The sequence below is a fragment of the Anomaloglossus baeobatrachus genome, chromosome 2 (assembly GCF_048569485.1).
Source record: "Anomaloglossus baeobatrachus isolate aAnoBae1 chromosome 2, aAnoBae1.hap1, whole genome shotgun sequence".
In the NCBI taxonomy this organism is placed as follows: Eukaryota; Metazoa; Chordata; class Amphibia; order Anura; family Aromobatidae; genus Anomaloglossus; species Anomaloglossus baeobatrachus.
Genome location: NC_134354.1, coordinates 388,555,785 through 388,569,107, shown reverse-complemented (window position 1 = coordinate 388,569,107; position 13,323 = coordinate 388,555,785).

Here is a 13,323-nt window from a genome sequence, read left to right as displayed (position 1 = left end):
TCTCTCTTTTTCTTAGTCTCTCTTTTTCTCTTTATCTCTCTCTCTTCTCTCTCTTCTCTCTCCCTCTCTCTTCCTCTCTCTCTCACTTTCTCTCTCTCTCTCAGACCTGGCGATTATCAGCTGATGCGGTCACCTGACGGAATCAGCTGACACTATAAGTCGAGCGGTGAGGCCGGCTTTTTACCGCCCGGCCGGCTAAACTATCAGCTGATGCTGTCGGACAGGAGTCTGCACAGAAGTGTGAAGTTTTTTTGGGGTGGTTTTTGCACTGATGCATCAGCTGATTGCATAAAAGCCATTTATACAATCAGCTGCTGTGTCATGTGATTCAGGCCCTTGAACCTGACACATCATCTGATCGCTTTGCCTTCCAGCCAACCGATCAGATTATATTGGATCCGGATTGGACGGTGCGGGACCCTTGACCCAGGATTACTGTGGAGGGGGGTTCTTTATTTCAATAAAGATGGAGTCACTAATTGTGTTGTGTTTTATTTCTAATAAAAATATTTTTCTGTGTGTTGTGTTTTTTTTTATCTCTACTAGAAATTCATGGTGGTCATGTCTAATATTGGCGTGACACCATGAATTTCGGGCTTAGGGCCAGTTGATAATATACAGCTAGCCCTAACCCCATTATTACCCAGCGAGCCACCCGTCACGAGAGCAGCTGGAAGAGTTGGATACAGCGCCAGAAAATGGCGCTTCAATGAAAGCACCATTTTCTGGGGCGGCTGCGGATTGCAATTCGCAGCAGGGGTGCCCAGAAAGCTTGGGCACCCTGAGCTGAAGATTCCAATCCCCAGCTGCCTAGTTGCATCTGGCAGGACACAAAAATTGGGCGAAGCCAACGTCATTTTTTTTTTTTAATTATTTCATGAAATTCATGAAATAATTAAAAAAAAGGCTTCCCTATATTTTTGGTTTCCAGCCGAGTACAAATAGGAAGCTGGGGGGTTGTGGGAAGCCCGTAGCTGCCTGCTGTACCTGGCTAGCATACAAAAACATGGCGAAGCCCACGTAATTTTTTTGGGGGACAAAAAACTCCTGCATACAGTCCTGGATGGACATACAAAGAGGTTGTGTCCAGCTCACCTGCTTAGTAGTAGACCCAAATGCAGTGGATATTGCAAGGAAGGAAGGTTGGCAAATCCTGGTAGTACAAGGAAGGAAGGTTTTTTCCAGCAATTGATCCACGCAAAAAATGTTTTCTTAAAATCCAGTATTCTTTATTCAATGCATATTAAAAAGTCCATAGCATGGTCAGAAAGCCCATCCATAAATGAGAGGACGCGTTTCGATCGACCTGATCTTAGTCTGTCTCTTCGATCGACCTGATCTTAGTCTGTCTGGATGGAGTATGCTGAGCCTTGCAGTTCTGCAGCTGCAGTCTGCTGTCTGTCTGTATGGAGGAGAGCTGACAGCAGCTGCAGAACTACAAGGCTCAGCATGCTCCATTCACTAGTGTATGCAGGCGAGCAGACGCAGCTGCAGAACTACAAGGCTCAGCATACTCCATCCAGGACTGTATGCAGGAGTTTTTTGCCGCCCAAAAAAATGATGTGGGCTTTGCCATATTTTTGTATGCTAGCCAGGTACAGCAGGCAGGTACGGCTGCCCCCAACCCCCAGCTACCTATTTGTACCCGGCTGGGAACTAAAAAAAATAGGGAAGCCCTTTTTTTAATTATTTCATGAATTTCATGAAATAATTAAAAAAAAAATTGACATGGGCTTCGCCCCTTTTTTTTTTCCAGCCAGGTACAACTAGGCAGCTGGGGATTGGAATCCGCAGCACAGGTTTGCCTGAGCTTTCTGGGCGCCTCTGCTGTGAATTGCAGTCCGCAGACGCCCCAGAAAATGGCGCTTTCATAGAAGCGCCATCATCTGCCGCTGTATCCAACTCTTCCAGCAGCCCTAAAGCCGGGTGGCTTGCTGGGTAATAATGAGTTAATACTAGCTTTGTTTTACTAGCTAGTATTAAGCCAGAGATTCTTAATGTCAGGCAAGTTTGACCCGGCCATTAAGAATCTCCAATAAAGGGTTAAAAAAAAGACACCACAGAGAGAAAAAATACTTTATTAGAAATAAATACACAGACACACTTACAGACTCCATGTTTATTACTCCCTGTCAGCCCTCCACGATCCTGCTCTTCTGTCTTTTTTCTCTTTCAACCCATGCAGCTCTGCTACATCAGACAGCACTGCATGGGAGGAAGACACTGCTGCTCCATGCAGTCTATTTACTCAGTGAGTGAGCAGAAGCTGCGGGCTGTAAGCGGTGACATCACCACTGACAGGCGTGTTACCATAGCAACGGTGCTCCGATCACATGATTCCCAGTGCCACAATTCACCAGCTGTGGCATCTAGTTCTTGCATGTGGGCTGACTCTGTAAAGAGCGCCCACATGCATGGACAGGGAAGGAGATGCTGGAACGATCACCGCGTACCCGAGAGATGCACTGACAGGACCTAGCATGACGTCTAGCCATGTGACCAGTCTGTAGCCAATGAGATAATAGAGATGTGACTGGTCACATGCTATTTTGACATCACGATAGGTCCTATCATCAGTGCTGGTTACTGTGAGAACGTACCGATTATCAGAAGGAAAAGCGTCATGAGACAGAGTGCAGGACCCGTCGCGGGGACCTGTAAGTGTTATGGCAATGTTTATTAACTGTATGTGTACATGTATAATGTGTTTTTATGTGTTTGTGTTTGCCTCCCATTGTTTTCAATGGGGTTCGAGTGGTTCGTCGAACGGTTTGTCGAACGTTCGGCGAACGAGGCCTCCGTTCGATGAACTGAACCAAACTCGAACGCCAGGGGGGTGGCTCATCTCTAGTCATTACCTGCAAAGGATGGGGCTGGCTCACACCGTACTCCATACAGCAGCTCTGACATGCATTGTACATGTAAGGTGGACGTCGTAAAGGGGTTACATTTACTAGTACAAGGAGGTCCTGTGTATAGGGAATTTGCTATGGTGACAAGAAGGAGAATACTGAGAGTAAGCAGAAAGCCCAGTGGTTTGTGAGAGCAATTTTTTTATGTAACGATGACAGTGGATAGATTTGTGTTGTTTAAAAAAATACCAAAAGAGAATGTGTGCTATACATAGGAGAGTGGAAGAAAACGGGACCGATATGGATGGAGTGCACAAAGTGTGTGAAAGGGCTATAGGATTTAAAGAATGCAGCAGCTACAACATTAATGATACAATTAGATGTGATATATATTTGTTTAGCACAAATGAACATATTTGTTTGAATGGCTTAAGGCCACTTTACATCTAACGACATCGCTAACGCGATGTTGTTGGGGGTCACAGAATTCTTGACGCACATCCGGCCTTATTAGCCACATCATTACGTGTGAATCATATGAGCGACCGCTAACGAGCAAAAATACTCACCTTATCGTTGCTCGTTGACACGCTCCTCCAATCCAATTTATCGTTGCTGTTGCAGGACGCAGGTTGTTCGTCATTCCTGCGGCAGCACACATCGCTATGTGTGACACCGCAGGAACGAGGAACATCCCTGTCCCTGCGGCCGCCCGCAATGAGGAATGAAGGAGGTGGGTGGGATGTTCGTCCCGCTCACCTCCGCCCCTCCGATTCGATTGGGCGCCCACTTAGTGACGTTGCTGTGACGCCGAATGAACCGCCCCCTTAGAAAGGAGGCGGTTCGCCGGCAACAGCGATGTCGCTGGGCAGGTAAGTCCGTGTGACGGGTCCTAGCGATGTTGTTCGGCTGTGCGCCATGGGCATCGATTTGCCTGTGATGTACAACCGACGGGGCGGGTACGTATGCTAGCGATATCGATAACGATATCGCAGCGTGTAAAGCGTCCTTTACCTGTCTCCTTCCCAGTCCAACTGGCATGTTTAACTGCTTAGCACTTTTATAAATCTAGCAAATCTGCCTGGTACTTTTTCAAATCTGGCACTTTGACCAAATCTTCTCAAGTGCTCCTCCTGCACGTGTAGCTCCCATTGGCAAGGTCTAAACTTATAATGAAGTTTATGCATAGATCTAGGTCTAACTTAGCTCATTAGCAATTAATCAACTGACTTTAGACAGCAGGAGGCAATAAGATGCAAAGACAAACAAAAAAGCTTGCAGGCAAACGTGCATCATAAATAGGGATGATCAAATACCTCAAATATTCGGCTTTGCGAATATTTTCCGAATAGATCACCGCAATTCGACTATTCGTGAATATTTGATGCGCAATAAGTCTATGGGAAACCCGAATAACAACTATTCGGAACCATTCGGGCTTCACATAGACTTAAATTGCACATCGAATATTCGCATAGCGGCGAGCTATTCGTCAAATATTCACGAAGCCAAATATTTGAGGTATTCGATCATCCCTAATCATAAAGTCTTTTGAGCAAGTGAGATAACCTTACATTATTTGGGAACAGACACAGTAAAATGAAATGAACTTATACGATTGAGTCTTACAAAGATAGAAGTGAATTTGTAGGCTTGAGAACGATTAAAAAACCAGATGGGATGAACTCGATGTGTAGAATACATGTTTTTCATTTATCGCATGGTTGAGTATAGCATATTAATCAAAATATTAATATGTTAACAATTAAACTGAGGAAATGATGTTTCTTTGGGCATTTCTAGTAGTTAAATTGACAATGAATGGAGCCATGGTGCATAAGCTTATCCTTCAAACCAATCAGACTGGGGCCCTGCTTCTAATATCTGTTGTGATAACTATTAGGACAACCCCTTCACATTCCACATATTCTTCCCCATAACAATGATAAAAACCTATACTTACCTCTGCTGCCATGGCGATTCCAACAATATTGTAACCTGCGTTCCTGGGGTCCACAAGACATTAAAAAGACATGTGAGCCCTGTTACCCATCATCGTCTGCTTCTTTCTCTACACCTTTGTACTATTAAGTAATTAATAGGAAATGAGTGCTGCGGCTGCCACTCACTTCCAGTTAATTACTTAACTGTAGAAAAGTGAGGGGAAGGAAGCCAGCACTGATTGGTTGTGGGGCTTGCTTGTCATAACAATGTCATATGGGTCCTGGGAACGCAAGTTCTGACAATACTGGAAACGCGCTGGCACCGGAGGTGAGTATTGTTATTTTTATGGGGATTTACATAGGGAATGAGAAGGGATTGTCCTAGTAGTGGACGACCCCTTTAATACAAACCCTATAATAGAAAGATTTTAGTGACAAAAGTGACAGATTTAGAGAGATATTTATAATCTATTGCAACAAGAATAGAGAAATCATAACTGGATACTGATGTTATATTTGTACTAGAGCCCTGCAGCAGCCGAATACAATTATTCTGCTGCCTTTTATGACTTCTAAAACCGACTGGAGATTACTAACAATTTTTGGTGATAAGCTTACAATGTTTGGCAGGATAGACATTTAAAGAGTGGTGGGGCATGCATAAAGGGAACCAACCAATAGTATTTTTATATATAAAGCAAAGTCAGGGCTGTACTGTCACTAAGATGTAGAATCTAAACAAACCTTTTGTTCTGAGATTGGATAATTGATTTCAGAGTTATATGAAAGTAAAGTTGCAGCAATGCACTGCTATTTGATTAATAGGTGCAACAGGGGCAGGAATATGTGGGTCGAGTCTTGCTATCTATCCCATCCTTGTCTGCCTACAAGGCATTCATTCCCCTGTTGCCGTCATAGACCTTAGGGGTACTTCACACACACCGAGATCGCTACTGAGATCGCTGCTGAGTCACGTTTTTTGTGACGCAGCAGTGACCTCATTAGCAATCTCGCTGTGTGTGACACTGAGCAGCGATCTGGCCCCTGCTGTGAGATCACTGCTCGTTACACACAGCCCTGGTTCATTTTTTTATTGTTGCTCTCCTGCTGATAAGCACACATCGCTGTGTGTGACAGCGAGAGAGCAACAATCCTGAATATGCAGGGAGCAGGAGCCGGCATCTGACAGCCTGCGGTAAGCTGTAACCAGCGCTGGTAACTAAGGTAAACATCGGGTAACCATACCCGATGTTTACCTTAGTTACCAGTGTCCGCAGCTTCCAGACGCTGGCTCCGTGCAAGCGCAGCGTCGCTTGCACGTCGCTGCTGGCTGGGGGCTGGTCACTGGTCGCTGGTGAGATCTGCCTGTTTGACAGCTCACCAGCGACCATGTAGCGACGCAGCAGCGATCCTGACCAGGTCAGATTGCTGGTGGGATCGCTGCTGCATCGCTAAAGTGTGACAGTACCCTTAAATCCACTGCATGCAGACAGACGGGGCGTTAAAGACAGCTAGAGCAGACCCACATATTCCCACCCCTTTTGCATCTGTCAATCAAAAAGCAGTGCATTGCTGTAACTTTACTTGCACATATTTCTGAAATAAAACATCCAATCTGTGAACAAAAGTTATGGTTATATTCAGCACCCTAGCGCCAGTATAGCACTGGCATTACTTTATATATGAAAATCCTGCTGGTTGGTTCCCTTTAAGCAGCAGCAAGTTCCTGAAACATTGGTCAACTTATTGCATGACAGCTACTACGGAAAACAAAGCCAGCGATGCACTCTACACTGCAGAAATGGCATCGGCTTATGCTTATGTCCCAGCTCATTAGAGATGTTAGTTACTGTAGAGGAGAACTTTTACTGTGTAGAGTACATTTACATTCCATTACAAGCCTATTTACTGTTGATATCTCTGTAATTCTGCTTTGCATATGCTTAATAATAGCATAAATGTCTAATTCATATGCAGCACTGAAACCTCTTCTGGCTGTTACAGCCCAATTATACAAAAAGTAGTGAATATCTGACTGAAAACCGGAATATTCTTTTTTTTAAGGTCATCCCTTACTTTCGGTGAAGATGGGAAATCTCTTTGGCATCTATATATGATCTTAATTTTGCTGGCGGATTTCCTAGTTTAGTCTGACCAAAGCTTTCATCTTTGTTTCAAACCCTACCAGTTTCCGAAAATCTTGTACGTACAAGCAAAGTGTTGGCTTACATTGACCTTCTATCCAGTCTGTAAAAAAGAACAAATTGACTGTTTCTAAAGTAGTTGGCTGGACCGATTCTTATTTTCTCTCCAGAGGATTTTTTTTTGTCCAAGTTAAACAAAAAAAGAGCTTTGGTTAATCGTAAGCGTCCTTTCCAAAAACTAATCACTGCCGTCTGACGGCTTTGAGAGAACGGTACACACAAAAAGGCACAGGGTACAATTGACTTAAAGTAGGCAATGTCTATAGGGCGTCACTGGGAAATGAAAGCTAAAATGTCAATTACAGACTGCTTTGTCAGTACACTCAACAGGAACCTTGTGTAGGAAAAAGTAACAGTTGGAAAAGTGGCAGACGGATTCTTTACACGAACACGACGTGTAGGAAAGTTCTGCTTTTATGTTGTTCTGCACAAAGGCTTATTGTTCTTCATGTTAGCTTTTAGGTACAATATAAAATTAAAAACTGCAATTAGAAACGTAGACTTGACTGCCAATCAAAGACCTTTTGCTTAATCTAGTCTGGCAATTATACTTGTGATAAGCTGCATGCTACCACATACAATATGTCACAAAAGAGAGTACACCCCTCCCATTTTTGTAAACATGTTAATACATCTTTTCATGGGGCAACACTGAAGATATGACACTTTGATACAATGTAAAATAATCACTGTCCAGCTTGTATACCTGTATAAATGTGGTGTGCCCTCCAAATAACTCAATAGACAGCTATTAGTGTATAAACCACTGGTAATAAAAGTGAGTTCATGCCAAATTGAAATCGGCCAAATTGTGTCCAAAGTGTCAATATTTTGTATGGCCACCATTAATTTCAAGCACTGCCTTAACTCTTATAGGCATGGCGTTCACTAGAGCTTCACAGGAGCTGCTGGAATGCTCTTCCACTCCTCCATGATGACATCATGGAGTTATTGGAAGTAGAAGACCTTGCACTCCTCCACCTTCTATTTGATGATGCCCCCACAGATACTCAATAGAGCTTAGGTCTAGAGACTTGCTTGACCAGCCCAGCATCTTTACTCTCAATTTCTTTAGCAAGGCAGTGATCATCTTGCAGGTGTGTTTTGGCTCAATATCATGTTGGAATTCCGACCTAAGGCCTAGTTTCTGAACTGAAGGTATGATGCTCTACTTCAGTATGTCGCAGTACATGTTGGTACTCATGGTTCCCTCAATGAATTGTACCTCCCTATGGCCAGAAGTACTCATAAATCCCCAAAACATGACACCATGCTTGACTGTAGGCAAGACACACATATCTTTGTACTCCTTACCTGTTTGTTGTCACAGGCTCTTGGTATCATCTGAGCCAAATAGGTTTAGCTTGGTCTCCTCAGCCTACAGGATATACATACCTCCCAACCGTCCCGGATACAGCGGGACTGTACCGGATTTCAGCTGGTGTCCTGGTGTCATGATCGTGAGGCTTTTGTCCCATGGCTCTGCTCACCCGCTCTCTCCCCATCTGACTTTCTCCATCTCCTAATGCACATGAGCAGAGCCGAGCGCTGATTCACTGCTCTAACTCTGTGTGCTGCCGCTGTTAATAGTGGGCAGCAGCAGCACTTTCCTGGCTGCCGGCGCTTTAAATCGACACCTGCAGCTCAGCGTGCACTGCTCTCAGCTGGGCTGCTTGTGTACGGAAGGAAGTGCATCTGTGTGCGGAGCTACCGAGCAACATGCTGAGCTCTGTCCAGTCCACAGATGAAGAGACTGGAGGAAGAGGAACTGCAGCATCAAGGAATGCTTTATGTGACCTTCCACCTACCCAAAGCTGTATGCCCCAACCCTCTCCTCACCAGAGCTACAGTTAGGTCCAGAAATATTTGGACAGTGACACAATTTTCGCGAGTTGGGCTCTGCATGCCACCGCATTGGATTTGAAATGAAATCTTTACAACAGAATTCAAGTGCAGATTGTAACGTTTAATTTGAAGGTTTGAACAAAAATATCTGATAGAAATTGTAGGAATTGTACACATTTCTTTACAAACACTCCACATTTTAGGAAGTCAAAAGTAATTGGACAAATAAACCAAACCCAAACAAAATATTTTTATTTTCAATATTTTGTTGTGAATCCTTTGGAGGCAATCACTGCCTTAAGTCTGGAATCCATGGACATCACCAAACGCTGGGTTTCCTCCTTCTTAATGCTTTGCCAGGCCTTTACAGCCGCAGCCTTCAGGTCTTGCTTGTTTGTGGGTCTTTCCGTCTTAAGTCTGGATTTGAGCAAGTGAAATGCATGCTCAATTGGGTTAAGATCTGCTGATTGACTTGGCCATTGCAGAATGTTCCACTTTTTTGCACTCATGAACTCCTGGGTAGCTTTGGCTGTATGCTTGGGGTCATTGTCCAACTGTACTATGAAGCGCCGTCCGATCAACTTTGCGGCATTTGGCTGAATCTGGGCTGAAAGTATATCCCGGTACACTTCAGAATTCATCCGGCTACTCTTGTCTGCTGTTATGTCATCAATAAACACAAGTGACCCAGTGCCATTGAAAGCCATGCATGCCGATGCCATCACGTTGCCTCCACCATGTTTTACAGAGGATGTGGTGTGCCTTGGATCATGTGCCGTTCCCTTTCTTCTCCAAACTTTTTTCTTCCCATCATTCTGGTACAGGTTGATCTTTGTCTCATCTGTCCATAGAATACTTTTCCAGAACTGAGCTGGCTTCATGAGGTGTTTTTCAGCAAATTTAACTCTGGCCTGTCTATTTTTGGAATTGATGAATGGTTTGCATCTAGATCTGAACCCTTTGTATTTACTTTCATGGAGTCTCCTCTTTACTGTTGACTTAGAGACAGATACACCTACTTCACTGAGAGTGTTCTGGACTTCAGTTGATGTTGTGAACGGGTTCTTCTTCACCAAAGAAAGTATGCGGCGATCATCCACCACTGTTGTCATCCGTGGACGCCCAGGCCTTTTTGAGTTCCCAAGCTCACGAGTCAATTCCTTTTTTCTCAGAATGTACCCGACTGTTGATTTTGCTACTCCAAGCATGTCTGCTATCTCTCTGATGGATTTTTTCTGTTTTTTCAGCCTCAGGATGTTCTGCTTCACCTCAATTGAGAGTTCCTTAGACCGCATGTTGTCTGGTCACAGCAACAGCTTCCAAATGCAAAACCACACACCTGTAATCAACCCCAGACCTTTTAACTACTTCATTGATTACAGGTTAACGAGGGAGACGCCTTCAGAGTTAATTGTAGCCCTTAGAGTCCCTTGTCCAATTACTTTTGGTCCCTTGAAAAAGAGGAGGCTATGCATTACAGAGCTATGATTCCTAAACCCTTTCTCCGATTTGGATGTGAAAACTCTCATATTGCCGCTGGGAGTGTGCACTTTCAGCCCATATTATATATATAATTGTATTTCTGAACATGTTTTTGTAAACAGCTAAAATAACAAAACTTGTGTCACTGTCCAAATATTTCTGGACCTAACTGTATATGCCTCCAGTCATCCCCTCACCACATCTGTATGGCCCCCTCACCAAATTTGTATGCCCCCCAGCCCCTCCACCAGATTTGTATACCCCCCAGCCCCCCACCAGATTTGTATACCCCCCAGCCCCCACACCAGATTTGTATGCCCCTCAGCCCCCACACCAGATTTGTATGCCGCCCCACAAGATCTATATGCCCCCCAGCACCCCCCAGCTCTGTATGCCTCCAGCCCCCTCCCACCAGATATGTAGCCCAGCCCCCCCTCACCAGATCTGTATGCCCCAGCAGCCCACTCCTCACCAGAGCTATATGCCTCCAGCCACCACCCCTCACCAGATCTGTGTGCCCCCAGCCCCCACATCAGATTTGTATGCCCCCATCCCCCCCATCGGAGCTGTATGTACCCCCAGAGCTGTATAAGCCCAAACACCAGAGCTATATGCCCCTTGGTAATATCTATGCTACCAGTAATTTGTATGCCCCACAGTAAAGTGTATGTCCCCCAGTAATGTGTGTACCCCTTAGTAACGTGTATGCCCCTCAGTGATAAACACAGACTTTCTTCACTGATGTGTTAAACACGCATATGTCCCTTCATACTCCGTGATTCACGGCACACAGTGGTTGTCCATGTGCAATCCATGATACGTGATCCGTACTCCGTGATTGCACATGGACATATACTCACCTGCCCCCGCTCCTGCTCTCCGTGGTGCTGAAGAGTCCCGCGATTCAGCATCCAGCCACCGCTCTCTCACCTCTGCAGCTACTAAATGAATATGCATGCCATAATGAGCCGGCCAGGAAGAAGCAGAGAGCAGCTGCCGAACACAGCATCGCTGGAGAAGGGGAGTTGAAAAAGTTTTTTATTTTAAATGTCCGTGTTTCTCTGGTACGTGTTTCACGGATCACACCATAGTGTGGTCTGTGGGACATCAGTGATGCCAGATATAAACGGACATGTTTCTGTGCGGCAATCACGGATACGCATGTACGCCGCACGGAGACATGGTCAGTGAATAATCACTGATGTGTGTGCAGACCCATTGATTATAATGGGTCTGCATAGGTCAGTGATTCTGGTATGTATAAAAACTAGCACATACATACCAGAATCATTGACATCTGAAACAGGCCTAATATGTATGCCCCCTCAAGTACTGTATATGCCCCAAGACCCTCCTGTAATGTATATACTATAACCTCAGACCCTCCTGTGCTGTATATACTGTAGCCCCCAGCCCCTCCTGTGCTGTATATACTGTAGCCCCCAGCCCCTCCTGTGATGTGTATATACTGTAGCCCCCAGCCCCTCCTGTGCTGTATATACTGTAGCACCCAGCCCCTCCTGTGCTGTATATACTGTAGACCCCAGCCCCTCCTGTGCTGTATATGCTGTAGCCCCCAGCTCCTCCTGTGATGTGTATATACTGTAGCCCCCAGCCCCTCCTGTGATGTATATACTGTAGCCACCAGCCCCTCCTGTGCTGTATATACTGTAGCCCCCAGCCCCTCCTGTGATATATACTGTATATATACTGTATATATACAGTGTATACACATTTTATATATATATATATATATATATTATATAAAACCCCCATCCTCCCTTGTGATACATACACAGCGGTGTCAGTGTGCACTGTGCGTGGCTAGGTCTGTTAAAGTGTTGCCAAGTGATCACATGATGCCGAGGAGGAGCTGGACAGAGACAAGCGGGGTAGGTGAGTGTGGCTGCTGCCGGCTTCCCCATATTATTACCTCCAATGTGTGTATACAGTTAGGTCCAGAAATATTTGGACAGTGACACAATTTTTGCGAGTTGGGCTCTGCATGCCACCACATTGGATTTGAAATGAAATCTCTACAACAGAATTCAAGTGCAGATTGTAACGTTTAATTTGAAGGTTTGAACAAAAATATCTGATAGAAATTGTACGAATTGTACACATTTCTTTACAAACACTCCACATTTTAGGAGGTCAAAAGTAATTGGACAAATAAACCAAACCCAAACAAAATATTTTTATTTTCAATATTTTGTTGCGAATCCTTTGGAGGCAATCACTGCCTTAAGTCTGGAACCCATGGACATCACCAAACACTGGGTTTCCTCCTTCTTAATGCTTTGACTTGGCCATTGCAGAATGTTCCACTTTTTTGCCCTCATGAACTCCTGGGTAGCTTTGGCTGTATGTTTGGGGTCATTGTCCATCTGTACTATGAAGCGCCGTCCGATCAACTTTGCGGCATTTGGCTGAATCTGGGCTGAAAGTATATCCTGGTACACTTCAGAATTCATCCGGCTACTCTTGTCTGCTGTTATGTCATCAATAAACACAAGTGACCCAGTGCCATTGAAAGCCATGCATGCCCATGCCATCACGTTGCCTCCACCATGTTTTACAGAGGATGTGGTGTGCCTTGGATCATGTGCCGCTCCCTTTCTTCTCCAAACTTTCTTCTTCCCATCATTCTGGTACAGGTTGATCTTTGTCTCATCTGTCCATAGAATACTTTTCCAGAACTGAGCTGGCTTCATGAGGTGTTTTTCAGCAAATTTAACTCTGGCCTGCCTATTTTTGGAATTGATGAATGGTTTGCATCTAGATGTGAACCCTTTGTATTTACTTTCATGGAGTCTTCTCTTTACTGTTGACTTAGAGACAGATACACCTACTTCACTGAGAGTGTTCTGGACTTCAGTTGATGTTGAGAACGGGTTCTTCTTCACCAAAGAAAGTATGCGGCGATCATCCACCACTGTTGTCATCCGTGGACGCCCAGGCCTTTTTGAGTTCCCAAGCTCACCAGTCAATTCCTTT